The sequence below is a fragment of the Dipodomys merriami genome, unplaced genomic scaffold (genome assembly GCF_024711535.1).
Source record: "Dipodomys merriami isolate MVZ:Mamm:240054 unplaced genomic scaffold, mDipMer1.0.p SCAF_105, whole genome shotgun sequence".
Lineage (NCBI taxonomy): Eukaryota > Metazoa > Chordata > Mammalia > Rodentia > Heteromyidae > Dipodomys > Dipodomys merriami.
Window position 1 is genome coordinate 2,446,175 of NW_027202327.1, and position 4,416 is coordinate 2,450,590.

The following is a 4,416-nucleotide window of genomic DNA, read 5'->3' on the forward strand; positions in this document are numbered from 1 at the left end:
TTAGGGTGAGGGTTAGGATTATGGTTAGGGTTAGGGTGAGAGTTATTGTGAAGTGTAGGGATAGGGTAGTTTAAGGGTTATGGTGAGGGTGAGGGTGAGCATTAGCGTTAGGGATAAGGAGAGGGTTAGGTTGAGGTTTAGGTTTAGGGTGAGGGTGAGGGTTAGGGTGAAGGTGAGGGTGAGGGTTTCTGTTATGTAAGGGTTAGCGTTATTTATAGGGTGAGGATTAGGTTGAGGTTGAGGGTTAGTGTGAGTGTTAGGGTTTGGGTGAGGGTTGGGGTTAGGATTTGGGTGAGGGTTAAGGTGTGGGTGAGGGTTAGGGTTAGGTTGAGTGTTAGGGTGAGGTTTAGTTTGAGGGTGAGGGTTAGGATTATCGTTGGGGTTAGGGTAAGTATAGGGTGAGGGTTAGGGTTAGGGTTAGGGTGAGGGTGAGGGTTAGAGTTAGGGTGATGTTTAGGGTGAGGGTGAGGATTAGGGTGAGGATGAGGGTGAGGGTTAATTTGAGGGAGAGGGTGAGGGTGAGGGTTACAGTTAGGGTCAGGGTTAGGGTGAGGGTGAGGGTTAGGGTTAGGATGAGGTTTAGGTTTACTGTGAGGGTTAGGGTTATTATTACGTTTAGGGTTAGGGTGAGGGTGAAGGTTAGGGTCACTGTTAGGATGAGGTTAAGGGTTAGGGTCAGGGTTAGGGTGAGGGTGAGGCTTAGGGTAAGGCTTAGGGTGAGGGTGAGGGTTAGGGTTAAGGTTAAGGTTAGGGTGAGGGTGAGTGTTAGCCGTAGGTTTAGGGTGAGCTTTAGGTTTAGGTTTAGGTTTATTGTTAGGATTACAGTTAGGATGAGAGCTAGGGTGAAGTTGAGGGTTAGGGTTAGGGTTAGGGTTAGGATGAGGGTTAGGTTTAGGTGAGGGTTAGGGTTAGTGTGAGTGTTTAGGGTGGGGGTTAGGGTTAGTGTGATGTTTAGTTTGAGGGTGAGGGTTAGGGTCAAGTTGAGGTTTTGGGTTAGGTTTAGTGTGAGGGTAAGTGTGATCATTAGATTTAGAATTAGGGTTAGATTTAGGGTTAGAGTTGAGGTGAGGGTTAGGTTTAGTGTGAGGGTTAGGTTTAGGGTTAGGGTGAAGGTAAGTATTAGGGTGAGGGTTAGGGTGAGAGTGAGGGTTAGGATTATCGTGAGTGTAAGTGTGAGGGTTAGTGTGAGGTTTAGGTTAGAGTTAGGGTTATGGTGAGGGTGAGGGTTATTGTTAGTGTTAGGGTTAGTGTTAGGTTGAGTGTGAGTGTGAGGGTGAGGGTGAAGGTGAGGGTTAGGGTTAGTGTGAGGGTTTGGATTATTTTTAGAGTTAGGGTGAGGGTGAGGTTTAGGGTGAGGATGAGGGTTCGGGTGAGGATGATGGTAAGGGTGAGAGTTAGGGTTTCTGTGAGGGTTAGGGTAAGGGTGAGGGTTCGAGTTAAGGGTAGCATTAGCATGAGGGTTAGGGATACGGTTCAAATTAAGGTGAGGTTTAGGGAGAAGGATGGGGATAGGGTTAGGGTTATGGTTAGTGTGAGGAATAGGGTTAGGGTTAGGGTTAGGGAGAGGTTTAGAGTTAGGGTTAAGGTGAGGATTAGGGTGATAGGTAGGTTTAGGGTTAGGGTGAGGGTTAGGCTTAGTGTGAGGGTTAGGGTTAGGGTTAGGATTAGGGTTAGGGTGAGTATAAGGGTTAGGGTGAGGGTTAGGTTGAGAGTGAGGGTTAGGGTTAGTGTGAAGGTTAGGGTGAAGGTTAGAGTGGGGGTTAGGTTGAGGGTTATGGTTAGGGTTAGAGTTGAGGATAGGGTGAGGATTAGGGTGAGCGTAAGGTTTAGCATGAGGGTTAGGGTGAGGGTGAGGTATAGGGTTACGGTCAGGGTAAGGGTTAGGGCGAGGGTTAGGGTAAGATTGAGGGTTAGGTTAGCATTTTTATTAGGGTGAGGATGAAGGTTAAGGTGAGGTTTAGGGTTGGGGTTAGGGATAGAATGAGGATTAGGGTTATGGTTACGTTTAGGGTGAGGGTTAGGCTAAGGGGTAGGGTTAGGGTTAGGGTTAGTGTGAGAGTTAGGGTGAGGGTTATGGTTTGGGTCAGGGTTAGGATGACGGTGAGGGTGAGGTAGAGGTTAAGTTTTAGGGTGAGGGTTAGTGTGAGGGTGAGGTTTAGGGTTAGCATTAGGGTTAGGGTTAGGGTTAGGTTGAGGGTTAGCGTTATGGTTGTGGTTAGGGTGAGTGTGAGGTTTAGGTTTAGCATTAGGGATAGGGTTAGTGTTAGGGTGAGGTTTAGGGTTAGGCTTATGTTGACTGTGAGGGTGAGGGTTAGGTTTAGAATTAGGGTTAGGGTTAGGTTGAGAGTGAGGGTGAGGGTGCGGATGAGGGTTAGGGTAAGGGATAGGTTTAGCTTGAGGGCGAGGGTCAGTGTGAGGGGTAGGTTTAGGGTTAGGGTGAGGGTGACGGTTTTGGTTAAGAAAAGGTTACAGTTAGGGTTATGGTGAGGATTAGGGTGAAGTTTCCGGTGATGGTTAGGGTTAGGGTTAGTGTGAGGTTTAGGGTTTGGGTGAGTGTTAGGGTGACGGTGAGGGTTAGGGTTAGTGTAAGGGTTAGGGTTAGGGTGAGTGTTAGGGTGACGGTGAGGGTTAGGCTGAGGGTTATGGTGAGGGTGAGGGTTAGGGTTAGGGTTAACGTGAGGTTTAGGGTGAGGTTTAGGGTGAGGGGCAGGGTTAGGTTTAGTGTGAGGGTTAGGGTTAGTGTGAGGCTTAGCGTTTGGGTTAGGGATAGTGTGAGGATAAGGGTTAGGTTGAGGGTCAGGGTGATAATGAGGGTTTGTGTTAGCGTTAGGATTAGGGTGAGGGTTATGGTGATGGTTAGGGTTAGAGTTAGGGTTAGTGTGGGGGTGAGGGTTAGAATTAGTATTACGGTGTGGGTTAGGGTTGGTTGAGGATTAGGGATAGGGTTAGGTTTAGTTTGAGGGTTCGGGTGTAGGTGAGGGTTAGGGTCTGGGTGACGGTTAGGGTTAGGGTGAGGGTTCACGTAACAGTAAGGGTTAGGGTGAGGGTGAGGATTAGGGTTAGGGTGAGCGTTCGGGTGAGGGTGAGGGTTAGGGTTAGTGTGAGGATTACGGGTAGGGTTAGGGTTATGGATATGTTGAGGGTAAGGGTTAGGGTGAGGTTTAGGGTGAGGGTTAGGGTTAGTGATAGGGTTTGGGTGAAGGTTAGGGTGAGGTTTAGGGTTAGGGTGAGGGTGAGGGTGAGAGTTAGGGTTAGGGTTAGTGTGAGGTTTAGGGTTAGGATGAGGGTTAGGGATAGGTTTAGGGTTAGGGTGAGAGTTAGAGTAAGGGTTAGAATTAGAGTTAGGGTGAGAGTATGGCTTAGGGTGAGGTTTAGGGTTAGGTTGAGGGTGTAGGGTGAGGGTGAGGTGAGAGTAAGTGTTAGGGTGAGGGCTAGGGTAAGGGTTATGTTTTGGGTGAGTGTTAGATTTATCGTGAGTGTGAGGGTGAAGGTTAGGTTTAGGATTAGTGTTAGGGGTAGGGTGAGGCTTATGGTTAGGGTTAGGGTTAGGGTGAGCATTAGGCTGATGGGTTGGGGTAGCGTTAGGGTGAGGGTGAGGGTAAAGTTAACGGTGATGGTTGGGGTTTGGGTGAAGATTAGGGATAGCATTAGGATTAGGGTTAGGGTTAGGGTGAGTTTTATGGTTAGGTTTAGGGTGAGGGTGAGGGTTTCTGTTAGGAAAGGCTTAGGGTGAGGGTGAGGGTGATGGTGAAGGTGAGGGTATAGTTGAGGGTTAGGATTAGGTTGAGGGTAGGGTGACGGTGAGGGTTAGGGTGAAGGTGAGGGTTAGGGTTAGGTTGAGGGTGAGGGCTAGGGTTAGGTTTAGGGTGAGGGTTAGGGTTAATGTTAGTGTGAGGATAAGAGTTAGGGTTAATGTTAGTGTGAGGATAAGAGTTAGGGTTTGGGTTAGGGTGAGATTGAGGGTTAGTTTTAGCGTTAGGGTTAGGGTGAGCGTTAGGTTGAGGGTTAATGTGAGGTTTAGGGTTAGTATGAGGGTGAGTGTTAGAGTTAGGTTTAGGGTGAGGGTTAGGTTTAGGGTGAGGTTTAGTGTAAGATTATGGTGAGGGTGAGAGTTCGGGTGAGGGTGAGTTTTAGGGTGTGGGTGACAGTTAGGGTTATGGTAAGGGTTAAGGTGATGGTGAGGGTTAGAGTGAAGGTGAGGGTGAGGGTTAGGGTTGCGGTAGGATTGGCGTTAGTGTTAGGGTTAGGGTTATGGTGAGGGTAAGGGATAAAATGAGGTTTAGGGTGAGGGTGAGGTTTAGGGATCAGCGTTAGAGTTAGGGTGAGAGTTAGGGTGAGGGTTAGGGTTCAGGTAAGGGTTAGGTTTAGGGAGAGGGTTAGAGTTAGGGTTAGGGTTAGGGTTAGGGTTAAGTTAAG